At 42.8% G+C, this 17717-nt stretch overlaps 1 protein-coding gene across 2 annotated transcripts in view; it reads right to left on the bottom strand.

Annotated features, from left to right (window-relative positions):
• The window catches only part of PACS1 (phosphofurin acidic cluster sorting protein 1), a 148644-nt gene that overhangs the window by 67424 nt on the left and 63503 nt on the right, over positions 1–17717 (bottom strand). Inside the window, exon 1 of one of the 2 annotated variants that reach the window (XM_044943712.2) lies at positions 12749–12883. The exons of the other annotated variant lie outside the window; for it this stretch is intronic. The gene's annotated coding sequence lies outside the window, so the exon portion shown is untranslated. Of the gene's footprint in view, positions 1–12748; positions 12884–17717 lie in introns of those variants that run through there. 2 annotated transcript variants of the gene reach the window in all.

Here is a 17717-nt window from a genome sequence, read left to right as displayed (position 1 = left end):
TGTGCCCCAGTGCAGGGGGGCCCGGGTTTGATCCTTGGTCGGGGAACTAGATTCCATATGCTGCAACCAAGACCCAGTGCAGCCAAATGAATAAATAAACATTTACAAACAAAAGAGGACATTCTCTTTGTATTGATATCATAAGATCTCCAAGATAAACTGGTAAGTAAAAACGGTACAGAACAGTAAATACCATGTTGACTGATGGAAAGCAGGAGGGAAATGAATCATACATGTATATTTGCTAGTATATGGATAAAGTAACTCTGGGAGAATCAACAAAACTAACAGTAATTTCCAGAATGAGGCAGGGATAAAAGCTGGGAAATGCACAGGGACAGGAATTTTAGAAATCTTATAACAGCTGTCTAGTAGGCACAAACATCAAATGGTCCTGATTAGGAAGAAAGAGGACTCTAATCAAGAAATATCTGCATAAAAGGGGGAACTCCATGCAATAAACAGTTTAAGTGAGAGGTCAGAGAAACTTGACGATATCACAAAGCCATTTTACACTGCCAACAAGAAAAAAAGGAAAGCAAGGAGAAATTCTGGAGTAAAAACCATAATAAAGAAACAATCCAAACATGAGGCAAAGTATGACATCATCTTAGCTCAGTTCAGTTGCTCAGTCGTGTCCGGCTCTTAGCAACGCCATGAATCGCAGCACGCCAGGCCTCCCTGTCCATCACCAACTCCCGGAGTTCACTCAGACTCACGTCCATTGAGTCAGTGATGCCATCCAGCCATCTCATCCTCTGTCGTCCCCTTCTCCTCCTGCCCCCAATCCCTCCCACCATCGGGGTCTTTTCCAATGAGTCAACTCTTAAGTAACTGATAAAATTAATGAAAAAGAAGCCTTGTGATCTTTATCCTAGAAGCATTCTCCCTTGAATAAAGAAAATGGACATCACCAGATGGTCAACACCAAAATCAGATTGATTATATTATTTGCAGTCAAAGATAGAGAAGCTCTATACAGTCAACAAAAACAAGACCAGGAGCTGACTGTAGCTCAGATCATGAACTCCTTATTACCAAATTCAGACTTAAATTGAAAAAAGTAGGAAAAACCACTAGACCATTCAGGTATGACCTAAATCAAATCCCTTATGATTATACAGTGGAAGTGAGAAATAGATTTAAGGGCCTAGATCTGATAGATGGAGTGCCTGATGAACTACGGAATGAGGTTCGTGACATTGTACAGGAGACAGGGATCAAGACCATCCCCATGGAAAAGAAATGCAAAAAAGCAAAATGGCTGTCTGAGGAGGCCTTACAAATAGCTGTGAAAAGAAGAGAAGCGAAAAGCAAAGGAGAAAAGGAAAGATATAAGCATCTGAATGCAGAGTTCCAAAGAATAGCAAGAAGAGATAAGAAAGCCTTCCTCATCGATCAATGCAAAGAAACAGAGGGAAACAACAGAATGGGAAAGACTAGAGATCTCTTCAAGAAAGTTAGAGATACCAAGGGAACATGTTATGCAAAGATGGGCTTGATAAAGGACAGAAATGGTATGGACCTAACAGAAGCAGAAGATATCAAGAAGAGGTGGCAAGAATACACAGAAGAACTGTACAAAAAAGATCTTCATGACCCAGATAATCACGATGGTGTGATCACTGACCTAGAGCCAGACATCCTGGAATGTGAAGTCAAGTGGGCCTTAGAAAGCATCACTACGAACAAAGCTAGTGGAGGTGATGGAATTCCAGGTGAGCTACTTCAAATCCTGAAAGATGATGCTGTGAAAGTGCTCCACTCAATATGCCAGCAAATTTGGAAAACTCAGCAGTGGCCACAGGACTGGAAAAGGTCAGTTTTCATTTCAATCCCAAAGAAAGGCAATGCCAAAGAATGCTCAGGCTACCGCACAATTGCACTCATCTCACACGCTAGTAAAGTAATGCTCAAAATTCTCCAAGCCAGGCTTCAGCAATATGTGAACTGTGAACTTCCTGATGTTCAAGCTGGTTTTAGAAAAAGCAGAGGAACCAGAGATCAAATTGTCAACATCCGCTGGATCATGGAAAAAGCAAGAGAGTTCCAGAAAAACATCTATTTCTGCTTTATTGAGTATGCCAAAGCCTTTGACTGTGTGGATCACAATAAACTGTGGGAAATTCTGAAAGAGATGGGAATATCAGACCACCTGATCTGCCTCTTGAGAAATTTGTATGCAGGTCAGGAAGCAACAATTAGAACTGGACATGGAACAACAGACTGGTTCCAAGTAGGAAAAGGAGTACGTCAAGGCTGTATGTTGTCACCCTGCTTATTTAATTTATATGCAGAGTACATCATAAGAAACGCTGGGCTGGAAGAAGCACAAGCTGGAATCAAGACTGCTGGGAGAAATATCAATAACCTCAGATATGCAGATGACACCACCCTTATGGCAGAAAGTGAAGAGGAACTAAAAAGCCTCTTGATGAAGTGAAAGTGGAGAGTGAAAAAGTTGGCTTAAAGCTCAACATTCAGAAAATGAAGATCATGGCATCTGGTCCCATCACTTCTTGGGAAATAGATGGGGAAACAGTGTAAACAGTGTCAGACTTTATTTTTCTAGGCTCCAAAATCACTGCAGATGGTGACTGCAGCCATGAAATTAAAAGACGCTTACTCCTTGGAAGGAAAGTTATGTCCAACCTAGATAGCATATTGAAAAGCAGAAACATTACTTTGCCAACAAAGGTCCGTCTAGTCAAGGCTATGGTTTTCCCTGTGGTCATGTATGGATGTAAGAGTTGGACTGTGAAGAAGGCTGAGCGCCGAGGAATTGATGCTTTTGAACTGTGGCGTTGGAGAAGACTCTTGAGAGTCCCTTGGACTGCAAGGAGATCCAACCAGTCCATTCTGAAGGAGATCAGCCCTGGGATTTCTTTGGAAGGAATGATGCTGAAGCTGAAACTCCAGTACTTTGGCCACCTCATGCGAAGAGTTGACTCATTGGAAAAGACTGTGATGCTGGGAGGGATTGGGGGCAGGAAGAGAAGGGGACGACAGAGGATGAGATGGCTGGATGGCATGACTGACTCAATGGACATTGAGTCTGGGTGAACTCCAGGAGTTGGTGATGGACAGGGAGGCCTGGCATGCTGCGAATCATGGGGTCACAAAGAGTCGGACATGACTGAGCGACTGAACTGAACTGAATCTTAGCACTGCACGTACTGAGAGTTGTGGGGCTACAGTCACAGTATTTATATAATGACAAATATTATTTATGGTTTTTCAACTTCAAGTGGGAGGGAAAAAACTAACTAAAGGTAATGCCATTAGTGAAAAGCATAACCCAAACATTTCAAGTTATAAATGTTAGCAACAACAAAAAACCCCTGAAAATATATTCAATACTTTGCAAATGCAGGAGGAAGGAAGAAGGAAGGACATAAAGTGCTATACATTAGGTTCTTGTATTTCACACTGGAAAGTCAACAGATCCTTTATAATTGAAAAAAAAGAGGTAAAAACAAATGTGGAGTCAGGTCCCACAGGAAGAGCCCTCCCCAGCTGAGGGACCAGTTCTTGGTTCATATAAGCCAAGGAAACCAGTCTTATTCCAAGTGGGATATAGACTAAACAGCAAAAAGAACTGTAAAGAAATCTTAACCTGTAATGAATAACCACCATATTGTTAATTGGGCTTCCCTGGTGGCTCAGATGGCAAAGAATCTGCCTGCAATGTGTGAGAGGTTCAGTCCCTATGTTGGGAAGATCCCCTGGAGAAGGGAACGGCTACCCACTCCAGTATTCTGGCCTGGAGAATTTCACAGACAGAAGGAGCCTGGCGGGCTACAGTCCACGGGGTCGCAGAGTCGGACACGACTGAGCGACTTTCACGTTCATATTGTTAATAACAACACAGTATTACTTCAAAACTATTACATACAGTGTAGGATGAGTAATTATGTTAATATTACTTAAGTTTTTCAGCATAAAATAAACGAAATAAAGGACAAATAAAATTAAAACCTCTGAAAATTTTAACTTCAGTTGAAACTACCAATATGAAATCATGATTACTTTTAAAGGAAACAAAAAGTATTGTTTAGTTCTGACCATTGAAAGAATCATCTCAGTACCAGTCATACAGACTTCGGTCTCTAAATACCATTTTTCACTCAAAGGAAAGTAACTGATTCTAAGTATGGGACAGAAAAAGCACAAAATGAGCCTAGAAAATCTTGTCATGCCAGAAAGTAAGGAAGATATCATATCTTCCTTGATATCGTGGGGTCACAGCCAACGACTTGGAAGCCACCGTGAATGAGACCACAGCAACCAAAGAGGTGACGTCTGAGCACCCAAATGAACGACGATGGCAACAGACTGAAACACATCAAATAAACAGATACCCCTGAGTTCACAACACACAGAACAACTCTGAAGGCAGCTAGGGAACTAACTTATTCTGAAAATAGGGACGTAAAGGGAGTCAAGCCTTTTGTCATTTATAGCACAATAGCTAATTTTGCTTCCTCGTGGGTAGACAACAGCTGTCAATTGCTGTGATCACATCCTCAGTAGCCATCACACACCAACATCCAGAGGCAGAAAATAAGGACTTCCTTTCTTAGGTCTCTTTCTTAATTTTTATTTGTATCAAAATAGCTCAGATGGTAAAGAATATGCCTGCAATACAGGAGACCTGGGTTCAATCTCTTGGTCTGGAGGATCCTCTGGAGAAGGGAATGGCAACCCACTCCAGTATTCCTGCCTGGAGAATCCCATGGACAGAGGAGCCTGGTGGGTTACAGTCTGCGGGGTCGCAGAGAGTCGGATACGACTGAGGGACTAACGCTGCTAGATTAACAGGTGTACCTTATTTAAAAGATCAAATGGTGCTACAAAGCTTAATTAACAAAACCGTTTCCTCCTTTAATCCCTCTTCACTTTCCAGAGACACTCCCTTTTCAATTCTTCTGGTATTTACTTTCAACTTTCTATTTCTAAAGATAGATACAAGTATTCTATATAAAGCTTATATCTATCTAAGTTTTCCAATTTCAGACATTATCTGCTGAGTCCCTCCTACACGAGATTAAAATTTAGCTCTCTGACACCACGCAAAGACACACACATCACCCTTCCTTTATCCCCCACAACAGTTACATGGTGGTATATTAATAAATCAATATTTAGTACTTACATGATTATGACTATTGTTCTGATATTTCATCCTGTTCAGTCATGTGGTATGCTATGATTATATATTTTTTCTTATATAACTTCAACATTTGGAGGAGACTGCTTTTTTCTTTTTTTAAAAATTCCTCTCAATATAATCAATCACATGATATACTACACATAGTCTCTGAGTCCCACTTATCCTAGAAGACACACCTCCTAGAACCTAGGGTCAGTCTGACCTGGGCCAGTTGCAAAACTGTCATCCTGGGACTTTTCCTCACCAATACCCTGAGGGTTCCTCACATAAGCCTGCGTTGTATTCCTTTTTTCCCTGAATTCCAGGTCTTTCTCTTTCGTACTTTACTCTCTAGTTTTGAAAGATCACATCCTCTAGGTGTTCTGAGAAAAGGCAGACAGCAAGTAAGTCTTTTGAGACTTTGCATTTCTGAGAATACTTTCCTTTCACTCTTGACTGACAGTATGGCTGAGGACAGAATTACAGGTTGGAAATACTTCCATCAGGCTTTAGATGGCACTGATTTATTGTGTTTTGCTTTCTAGTGCTGTTGTTAAGCAGCTTGATGCTACTTGTTTTAGATCCCTTTTTATATGACCTTTCTCTACAGAAGATTTTAAATCTGGTGTCAATGTCCTCAAATTTCACAATAATGTAGTTTGTTGAGGGTTTTATTCATTCTAAAGACCATGACTTTTGAGAAAACCTTGCATTATTTCTGTAACAGTGTCCTGTCCATCTTCTCTTTCTAGAACCTGTTAGCCAGCTATTGGGCTTTCTAGATACTCTTTAATTTTCTAATTTTTTCTGTCTTATTGTCTACCTCTTGGACTGTGTTACTTTCCAGATTTCCTCACCTTCAACTTACAACTTCACTTAGTGATAGTTTTAATCCTTGAGAGCATTCCTAAATAGTCTGCTTATACAGCATTCTGTTCTTATTTACTCGATGAAATACCTCTTTGAGGAATTTGATTTTTGAGGAGCAGGCTTTCTTTAAATATCTGGAGATATTTAAATTCTGGTTAAATTACTGGTTTTTCCAGTAGTCATGTACAGATGTGAGAGCTGGACCATAAAGAAGGCTGAGTGCCAAAGAATTGATGCTTTTGAACTGTGGTGCTAGCAAAGACTCTTGAGAGTCCCTTGGACTGCAAAGAGATCAAACTAGTCAATCCTAAAGGAACTCAACCGTGAATATTATTTTAAAGGACTGATGCTGAAGCTCCAATACTTTGGCCACCTGATGTGAAAAGCCAACTCAATGGAAAAACTCTGATGCTGGGAAAGACTGAAGGCAAAAAGGAGAGGAGGGAGGCAGAGGACAAGATGGTTAGATAGCATCACCAACTCAATGGACATGAATCTGAGCAAACTCTGGGACACAGTGGAGAACAGAGGAGCCTGGCGTGCTGCAGTTCATGGGGTCGCAGAGTGGGACACGACTTAGTGATGGTAAAGAATCCCCCTGCAATGCACGAGACCTGGATTCGATCCCTGGGTTGGGAAGATCCCCTGGAGGAGGGAAAGGCTACCCACTCCAGTATTCTGGCCTAGAGAATTCCACGGACTGTGGGGTTGCAAAGAGTTGGACACGACTGAGCTACTTTCACTTTTACATCACTTTCCCCCAGACTGGACTTTCACACACATATTCTCTCTATTTCAATTTCTCCAGATACTAAACTTCCCATGTCTGGCAGGAATGGCAGAGCAGTAGTGACCTGAAAGGGTGGGATGGGGACCTGGGTGCTAACTGCCACGTTTCAGACTTTCAAATAGTATTTCTGTTTTCAGCCCCAAAGTATATCCCACAGTCAGAGTTTCCTAAAACTTATTGCAGAACATTGTCTAGTTGTGGTTGAAAACTGGCCTGCTTCTCATTAGCCTCCCTCCATTGCAAATACTCAGAGCAAAGACACTGAAACCTAAGTTCCTTATCACGTATGCAGTTACTTTTCAGTTTTCATAATTTTATAAGTAAAATTCTGGCCCACTGTTACCTACTCTGCCTTTCTCTTCATCCTCATAGTTTACACCTTAAAAAAAAAAATCCTTTACTGTCATTTCAGTGGGGTTAGGGGAGGAGGCAATATGATCTATCTCATTTCACTGTCCTCTCTAAAAGTCACTCCCATGACACTTCTGTTCATCTGCCACTGGCCAGAACCGAGTCACGTGCACCCTTTTAAGTAGTTGTGGAAGTAAAATCAAGATGAGGCTGAATTATCAGAACTTGGGATAGGATCGGTCTTCCTAGAAGAACATGACCACAAGGAGGAACCTGATATCCAAACAAAAGAAAGGTTCCAAAAAAGAGAATAAACAGCCTGCTGCAGCAGCCTCAAGTTGAGGAATGGTGACCAGCCTTTTCTAAATAGTGGGAAGGTTTTTTCACAACCAACTTTCATTGGGGGATATAATTTATACACAATAAACATAAGCTTACATACAATAAACATGGTGTAACCACCACCGCAGAGAAGGCGATGGCACCCCACTCCAGTACTCTTGTCTGGAAAATCCCATGGACAGAGGAGCCTGGTAGGCTGCAGTCCATGGGGTCGCTAGGAGTTGGACACGACTGAGCGACTTCACTTTCCCCTTCCACTTTCATGCATTGGAGAAGGAAATGGCAGCCCACTCCAGTGTTCTTGCCTGGAGAATCCCAGGGACTCGGGAGCCTGGTGGGCTGCCGTCTCTGGGGTCGCACAGAGTCAGACACGACTGAAGCGACTTAGCAGCAACCACCACCGCAATCAAGATAAAGAACATCTCCATCACTCCTAAAAGTCCCTTTGTGCCTTTTTGCAATCGGTACCCCCACCTCCTCCAGGCCCCAGGCAACCACTGATCTGCCTCCTTGTTACTATATACTGGTTTGCATCTTCCAGATTTTTATATAAGTAGAATCATACAATATGCACCTCTTTGCTACTGGTTTTCTTCTTGTGATGTGTTATCAGCAGTTCCTTTGTATTGCTGAGTACTATTTCATTGTGCTGCTATACCATAACTTGCTCATCCCTTCACCTGTTGATGGACACATGGATTGTTTCCAGTCTCTGGCTGCGATGACTTAAGCTGCGATGAATATTTACAGAGACGTCTCTGTGTGTACTTTTGTTTTCCTTTCTCTAAGGTAAAACTCTAGGAATGGAATTACTGGGTCCTATGGTAAGTGTGTGTGTGTGTGTGTATGTGTTCAGTCGCTTCAGTCATGTCCGACTCTTTGCAATCCCATGGAGTCCCACCACCTCCCCACACCCCCCCACCCCCACCCCCAGCTCCTGTCCTTGGGATTTTCCCAGCAAGAATACTGGAGTGGGTTGCCATGCCCTCCTCCAAGGGATCTTCTCAGCCCAGGGATCGAACTCAGTTCTCCTGCATTACAGGCAGATTCTTTACTGCTGAGCCCCCGGGGAAGCTCCCCAAGGTAAATATATGTTTAACATTCAAAGAAACTGGCAGCTGTTTTCCAAACTAGCTGCTCCACTTTACGTTCTCAACAGAAGAGCACCAAAGTTCAACTGGCCCCACAGACCTGCCAGCACTTGGTATTATTGGTCTTTTAAATTTTAACTGTGCTAGTGGGTGTACATGGTAATTCACTGTGGCTGAAAACTGCTTTTCCCTGATGACTAATAATGGAAGATATTATTAACTCCTGGCCATTAGTGTATCTTATTTTGTAGAGTACTCATTCACATCTTTTTGCCCATTTTAAAAATGGAATTAACATCTTGCCATTGAATCATAAGACTTCTTTACCGTCCTTGTCAGATACACAGATTACATCCATTTTCTCCCATACCATGGCCTGCTTTTTCTTAACTGTACTCTCAAACAGCAAAATTTTAAATTTCGGTAAAATCCACTTTAGCACTCATGTATTTTAAGATCTGTGTTTTTTGCATTGTATTTACAAAATCTTTTCATACCCCAAAGTCACAATGTATATCTTCTCTTATTTTTCTTCCAGAAGCTTTATAGTTTTAACTCTTACTTTTAGGCCCCTGACCCACTTTGAGTTATTTTTTGCATAGGATATTAAAGTAAGGGCTAGTGTTCATCTTCTTCCATACAGAAATTCAGTTGGTCCTGCATCATTTCTTGAAAAGACTTTCCTTTTCCCATCGAATTCCCTTGACACTGCTGCTGAAAATCAGCTGTCTATGTGCTTGGATCTGCATGTGTGTGGGTTTGTTTCTGGACTATTCTGTCTCATTTATTCATATATTTGTTCTTTTTCTATCACTATAACTTTACGGTACTACAAGCAAGTCAAATTCTCTCATTTTGTGGTTCTTTTAAAAACTGTTTTTTTAAAACAGCCTATTCTAGTTCTCTTGCATTTCTATACACATTTTAGAATGGACTTGTCAATTTCAGCAACAAAAATAAAGCAGAAATTTTTACTGAAATTTTATTAAATCTATAGATCATTTTTTAAACTAGGCTGAGCCAGGTTGCGGCATGTGGGATCTTTAGTTGCAGCATGTTGGGTCTAGCTCCATTTCTTTGCCGCAACTTCTCTATCTGTTCATTTATTTTTCCTTTAATTCTGATCATATTTTGCTTCAACACTTTGGTCATTTGTATAACAGCTGCTTTGAAGACTTGGTCTAAAAAATCCAACATGTGTACCCACTAAGACACTCAGAACCAGTTTCTATTGAGGGTTTTTTCCTTTTTCCTGAGTATGAGTTACACTTTCCTGTTTATATGTCTAGTAATTGCAGGTTGAAAACCAGACATTGTATATAAGGTGTTGCGGCAACTTTGAACTCTGCTGTGCCCTTCTAAGGTTTTTGGTTTTTTTTTAACTGTAGTAGGCAGTTAACTTGCCTAGATTCAAACTACAAGTTGGTCTTTCCTGAGTATGCTGCTGTTGTTGCTGCTGCTAAGTCACTTCAGTCGTGTCCGACTCTGTGCGACCCCAGAGACGGCAGCCCACCAGGCTCCCCCGTCCCTGGGATTCTCCAGGCAAGAACACTGGAGTGGGTTGCCATTTCCTTCTCCAATGCATGAAAGTGAAAAGTGAAAGTGGAGTCACTTAGTCGTGTCTGACTCTTTGCAACCCCATGGACTGCAGCTCACCAGGCTCCTCCATCCATGGGATTCTCCAGGCAAGAGTACTGGAGTGGGGTCCTGAGTATGCAGCAGCTGATAAATTTGCTCAGTTCTTACAGCTTCTAACTACTACTTTTTTAGACTGGCTCCCTGGGGGCTCCCCTGCACCTGTGTAATTTGGCAGATAGCCAAAGATCTGGGACGCTTATACTCAGATTCAGGGCTCACACTTTCTGGGATTTTTGTTTTTATAATTTCCCTCTAATTTTCTAGCTGTTCTGTCAGCCTCAAGGTCTGTCTTCTGACACCCCAAGCAAGTAAGGCTCCAGCTTTCTCCTGCCTAAACCATGTACAGATTAGGAATTAACTCAGTTTAAAAAAATAAAAAGAGGCATCAAACTTACAGATCTCAGCTAGTATAGGTTTATCTTTCAAGGACTAGTTTCTCTCTGGCTGCTCCGTTTGTTATTTTTTCTGGGTCCCTGGGTCTCTCCTGCACATTTAGAGTTTAACAGTTTTAATAGTTAATTTCACATGTCAACTTGGCTGGGTTAGGGGGTGTCCAGATAGATGGTGAAACGTTATTTCTGGGTGTGTCTGAGGGTGTTTCTGGAAGACAGGAGCATTTAAATCGGTGAACTGAGTAAAGCAGGTGGCCCTCCCCAGTGTGGGTGGTTATTATTCAATCCACTGAGGGCCTTAAATAGAACAAAAAGGTGGGAGAAGGGCAAATTTGTTCTTTCTCTTTGCTTGAGCATCCTCTCCAGCTACCGGACATCGGCATCCCTGGGTTTTGGGTTCTTAGACTCAATCTGGGACTTGTACCATCAGCCTTCTAATTCTCAGCCCTCTGGACTGAGACTGAATTATACCACCAGCTTCCCTGGGTCTCCAACTGCAGGCTGCAGATGGTGGGTCTCCACTTTCATAATCATGTGAGTCAACTCCTGTAATCTATCTCTACCTACCTACCTACCTACCTACCTTCTATTGGTTCTGTTTCTCTGGAGAATCCTGACTAACGCAACAGTCAACCAGGGATCTGGGCAGAGTCTTCACTCAGCCGCTGGGCCTCACCCTTTCTGCAGCTCTCTCTTGCTTCCAGGATTTCCCCTTCTATCTCCCCTGCTCTCCATTCCTGACCTCCTCCTCTGTCACCTCTGCCACCTCTGCCTTGTCGGGTTTCAGTCTTCCCCTGTCGTTTCCACTGCAGCCACCGTGGGGACTGAAGCACACCGTTAGGCAAAAAAGCCCACAAGTCTGCAAGTCCTACTCCTTCCAATTACAACTTTTTTCTCCTCTAGCTTCTGCTTTTGGGTGCTTTTAGTAGTTTCTTTTATTTTGTCCAGATTTGCTAATTATCATCTGTGGGAGGGCTTGAGCAACCACTTCAGTCTATCTCCTCTGCTGGCAATTTCCTAATCCAACTGAGAATAATTTACAACTTCAATATACTTTTTAGATTTTTTAAAATAACATCTTACCTTTAAGAAACACAGCGCTATACAAAACATTTATAAGTAATACAAGTTTAAAAATAATGAACAACAATCTCAATGGGAAAGATCTGATTGTTTTTAGAAGTTTAAGTCAAGCAGTTCATATGTTTCAAGCAATAAAGTCAAAGGTAGAAAAGTCTTGGGACTGTGCTTCCTATTTTAATAAAGAGGAAACATAAAATAGAACATAGGAATGGGATGGAAGAAATGTGAATAAGTTCATCAGTTTTGCTCCCAATATTTTTCTGATGTACTAACTAGACGTGTAAAAAAAAAAATAGGAGAAACACAGGAGGTGGGAGGTAGAAGGTAAGGTTCTGCTTATAAACTAAGCACTTGATTTAGTAAATCCCACAATTCTAAATCACAGTTAGTGTTATGCTATAGGTTACTTTTGTGTGTGTGTGTTTACACTATAGAAAAAATACCTATTTTCAAAATATATAGCAAAGTGAAAGAAACATCCCTATAAACCTCTAAGGAAGCTCACTGCTAAAAATCCAAGGAAAAACGTGTATGTGTGTGTGAATGTGTGTGTGTTTCTGTGTACCTCACCCTTTGAGCAGATACTTCTGTGCTTCTGTCGTTTTCCTTTTTTAACCAAATAGATCTTACTGTTCATATTTTATAGCTTATATTGATTAAATGGACACCCTTCCCTGTGAGTAATTTTTCTGGAGGAAATCAGCAGACTGTCTCCTTCATGGTGTGCAGCCATGGTATTTCTACTCAGGGCATGTTTTTCTTTTAATTCTCATTTGTTTTTAGACCTGAATTCCTGGGAGGTGCCCCTGAGTCTGCAGGGTTTAGTGACCAGCCAACGATTGGTTAAAGGTCATGCTCACACATCTGGGGCCAGATAGGCTCCTAAGTGCTGCACATCGATCCGTGTAGGGTTAAGAACACACAGCTTGGGTCTGCCCCCAGCATGACTTTCTGCCAGACCCTCCTGGATCTCTTCTGTACATTCAGCTGCCCAGCTGACCGGGGCTGTGCGGAGAGCTTGGGGCCCCTCGAGTCTTACCTATGGACGTACACAGCTTCCAGTTGGTCAGGGATGCGTGGAGAGCTTTTCAAGCCTTTCTGTGGCTGTGTCGTTTCCAGGACCTCGGCTAAGGCTCTGAGTCGACCGTGGTTTGCTGTCTGACCCAAGTGGGACGGCTATTTAGGCAGCCAGAGCTGCTTGTCTACTTGCCACTGAGACCGTAACTTTCACTGACGAGGGCAGTGGGCTGTTTTTCTTGTCAGAGAAACAGAACCTCTTCTGCTCCGAATGAAACGGGTTTCCTCCAGCAGCCGGAACTGGTACATTAACCGCGTGGGGGTGGCAGGGAGTAGTCCCAGAACAAGAACATCAGAAACTCCCACTGTCCTTATCTGAAGTTCAGCAGCTTCTTATGGATAAATGCTTCTCAATTTGCTGCTGGCCATGAGTTCTACTTCCGCAGGCCTTAAGTGGCTGTTTTTGACAACTTGGTCCAGTTTATCATTGTCTATCGAGGAGAGATTTGCTCACTTCCTCACTCCCCTTACCAGAGTCCTGCCTCTGTCCTTAGCTATTTTTTAAATCTTCTTTGATCTCCAGCGTATGACACGGCCATGTGACATGACACCACATTATAAGTCAAATCTGGGATCATAAAGGCAAGTGAACATTCCTCATGCCTAGCTGTCTTCCTACACTATTACACCATGTACTTCTAGGTCCTGAGAGAGCAAAATATAACTTTTTGTTTTTCCTATTTTTTTTTTTTTTGCTACACCATGCAGCATGCAGGATCTTAGTTCCCTGACTGTGGATCAAACCTGTGCCCTCTGCAGTGGGAGTCTGGTCTCTTAACCACTGGACCGCCAGGGAAGACCCAAAATATAACTTTTTAAAACATGGCTCTACAATTCTTCCCTGGTGGCTCAGACAGTAAAGAATCTGCCTGCCAATGCAGGAGACCCAGGTTCAATCCCAGGGCCAGGGAGATCCCCTGGAGAAGGGAATGGCTACCTCCTCCAGTGTTCTTGTCTGGGGAATTCCACAGACAGAGGAGCCTGGCGGGCTACAGTCCATGGGGTCGCAAAGAGTTGGACATGACTGAGTGACTAACACGACAAAAGTCCACCAGGTCTGAAAGTAAACCAAACGCCTGGGTTTCCTTCAGGTCTTATCTGGGTACCAGGAGCAAGTTTCACCTTCATTCTTCTATGAAAGAAGGTGCTCAGCCACTTCCTAGTCTCCTTCCCTTAAGACATGCATGCTCTAGTTGGCCGGCGTCTTGAATCACCAGGCTCCTGAGAGCTGGTTAACCAATCCCCGGTGAAGAACCTGGGGAGCTTCTATGTTGATTTGTACCAATAACAAGCCTGGGATTTATTTTCCATCACGCTCATAAACCTTGTTTCCTCTCCCAGTGTGATACAGTATCTTTGTGGAATAGAAACTGCAGTCTACTGCTGGAACTTACCCTGCTAAAACTGCAAACCCTCACACGGCTTGCTTTGGTAATTCAGCAAACAGGTACTATCGCTGCTATCTGTTCATCTCGGTTCGTTTTCTTAGAGTCCGACTCCAGAAAAGGCTAAATACAGTCAGGTATCAGTCAGAGGCAAACAGGAGTTAAAGCTCAAGGATTTCTGATTCTTAGTTCTATGGCTCCACGCGTCCTAAAAGCATTCTTCAACGTTGTTATTGTGTTGACAGAGTTCCTAAAAAAGCATTTATTCCCCACACCCCATCCTCAGTGAACTGCAAATCACTTTTGAAATTTCTTAAAAAGCATTTCTTCGCAAAAGTCTTCAGCAGCCCAAGACTTCCCAGACTAAGTATTATACATTAATCTGGACAAACATCGTGGCAAAGGGAATTTCTCATTCATTGCTTCCCTTGGGTGGGTGGTACATGTGACCTGTTGACACAAGGGAGCAGAGCCGTCGCTGGCCTGACCAGATCCGGTCCAGCTGAGGACATACTGACGGCACCGCGATGAAATGGCCACACGCCCCCTGCTCCTCAGCTCAGCGGCTGCTCCAGGATGTTTTCCCAGCACAAGCCTGGCCCAGCCAGCGTGGGAGGAAGGAATACGCCACCCGAAGCTGCAGATCATGTCACTTCCAGACAGCAAGAGGTTTTAAGTAATCCACACAGCGTCCCCGGAAGCCAGCAGTCCATTACAAGTGGAGTTTAACTGATAAGGTGGGGTGGATTACACAGAGGTAATTCAATTGCAAGACTCTTGACAACGCCATAATCTAATAATACTGCTTGGGAGGGAAATCACTCCTCTTGTTTGGCTTTTTCATTAACAGAGCCACCTGACTGCAGTCGAAAACGCTGCATCAGGAAGAACAGCCTCTCGAACGGCCTTTACTGGATGGAATGACCTGACTCACCTATAAATCACAGAATTTCTAGCCTAGTCAAACAGCCGAGTCAGTGTAGACTAAACTTTGGATGTGAGTCACTCTGTTTTCTCCGTGATGGAATTCCAGATACGAACACCATTTAGGGGAATTTGGGGTTTTTTGAGTGAAGGTGGCTAACGTGTAAAGGGAGAGAAAGTAAGAACACTGGACATCATTCAGATCAGTGCAGCGTCTCAGGGCCGTTCTCATTGAACGCTGCTGTTGTTCAGTCACTGAGTCATGTCTGACTCTTTGTAACCCCGTGCACTGCAGCACATGCTGGCTTCCCTGTCCCTCACCATCTCCCAAACTCATATCCATTGTTCAAACTCATACCCATTGAGTCAGTGATGCCATCCAACCATCTCATCTTCTGTTGCCCCCTTCTCCTTTTGCTGTTAATCTTTCCCAGCATCACGGTCTTTTCCAAGGAGTCAGCTCTTTGCATCAGGTGGCCAAAGGACTAGAGCTTCAGCTTCAGGATCAGTCCTTCCAATGAATATTCAGGGTCGATTTTCTTTAGGATTGACTGGCTTGATCTCCTTGCAGTCCAAGGGACTCTCTAGAGTCTTCTCCAGCACCACAGTTCAAAAGCATCAATTATTCGACGCTCAGCCTTCCTTATGGGCCAACTCTCACATCCATACATGACTACTGGAAAAACCATAGCTTTGACTAGATAGACCTTTGTTGGCCAAGTGATGTGGTTTCTTTTTAATACACTGTCTAGGTTTGTCAAAGCTTTCCTTCCAAGGAGTAAGTGTCTTTTAATTTCATGGCTGCAGTCACCATCTGCAGTGATTTTGGAGCTCAGGAAAATAAAATCTGTCACTGCTTCCACTTTTTCTCTTTCTAACTTCCATGAAGTGATGGGACAAGATGCCATGATCTTCGTTTTTTGATTGCTGAGTTTAAAGCCAGCTTTTTTACTTTCCGTTCACCCTCAGCATGAGGCTCTTTAGTTTCTCATCACTTTCTGTCATTAGAGTGGTATCATCTGCCTATCTGAGACTGTTGATATTTCTCCTGGCAATCTTGATTCCAGCTTGTGATTCATCCAGCCTGGCATTTTGCATGATGTACTCTGCATATAAACTGAATAAGCAGGGTGACAATATACAGCCTTGACATAATCTTTTCCCAATTTTGAACCAATCCATGTTCCATGTTGCTTTTTGACCTGCATACAGGTTTCTCAGGAGATAGGTAAGGTGGTCTGGTATTCCCACCTCTTTAAGCATTTTCCAGTTTGTTGTGATCCACAGTCAAAGGCTTTAGCATAGTCAATGAAGCAGAAGTAGATGTTTTTCTAGAATTCCCTTGCTTTCTCTATGATCCAATCAATGTTGGAAATTTGATGTCTGGTTCCTCTGCCTTTTCTAAACCCAGCTTGTGCATCTGGAAGTTCTCGGTTCACGTACTACTAACGCCTAGCTTGAAGCATAGCTCTACTAGCATGTGAAGCGAGTGCAATCACACGGCAAGCAGTGTTAGATGGCAGCTGACTTGAACTTTCCCTGCTCTTCAGCTTCAGGAGTTCCAGTCCTGTTTGGTTTAAACTAATAGCTCTTAATTATAGAAAGCACCAGGTTTACATCTGACATAAACAGTTTACTTCCTCTTTTTTCATAAGATGCTGATTCATAAGAGATGAGCACATTCTACCTGGGTTCTAGAAAAACTCTGTGTGTGTGTGTGTGTGTGTGTGTGTGGCGGGGGGCGCTTCCCTGATGGCTCAGTGGTAGAGAATCCGCCTCCCAGTGCAGAAGACACGGGTTTGATCCCTGGATCAGGAAGATGCCCTGGAGAAGGATACGGCAACCCACTCCAGTATTGTTGCCTGCAAATCCTCATGCACAGAGGAGCCTGGCATGCTACAGCCTATGGCGGGTCACAAAAGAGCTGGACAAAACTTAGCAACTAAGCAGCATTACACACACACACACACACACACGTTCATATATGTGTCTTATGCATATATAGGTATTTTAAAGGCTGAGCCAAAGAATTGATGCTTTCGAATTATGGTGCTGGAGAAGACTCTTGAGAATTCCTTAGATAGCAAGGAGATCAAACCAGTCACTTCTAAAGGAAATCAGTCCTGAATATTCACTGGAAGGACTGATGCTGAAGCTCCAATACTTTGGCCACCTGATGCTAAGAGCCAACTCATTGGAAAAGACCCTGAGGATGGGAAAGATCGAGAGCAGGAGAAGGGGGTGACAGAGGATGAGATGGTTGGATGGCATCAATGACTTAATGGACATGAATTTGAGCAGACTCCAGGTGATAGTGAATGACAGGGAAGCCTGGCGTGCTGCAGTCCATGGGGTCGCAGAGAGTCAGACATGACTTAGCGACTGAACAAAAACAACAATGTACTTTAAATCTATTCGGTGTTAATAACATTATCGATGAGAAAATACTTTCCATATCCACCAAGATGTAACTTAAAGATATAAAAATAATATTGCATTAAGTATATAAAAAGTTCAAGATAAATACCTTTCAAGACTTTATAAAGTGGAATAACATTGCTGCATCACAGAGAACAGAATATATAAGGCACATAAGATAATGGGTGTGATGAACATATTCTT

Source organism: Bubalus bubalis, chromosome 5 (genome assembly GCF_019923935.1).
Source record: "Bubalus bubalis isolate 160015118507 breed Murrah chromosome 5, NDDB_SH_1, whole genome shotgun sequence".
Lineage (NCBI taxonomy): Eukaryota > Metazoa > Chordata > Mammalia > Artiodactyla > Bovidae > Bubalus > Bubalus bubalis.
This window is presented reverse-complemented; position numbering and strand designations above follow the sequence as displayed.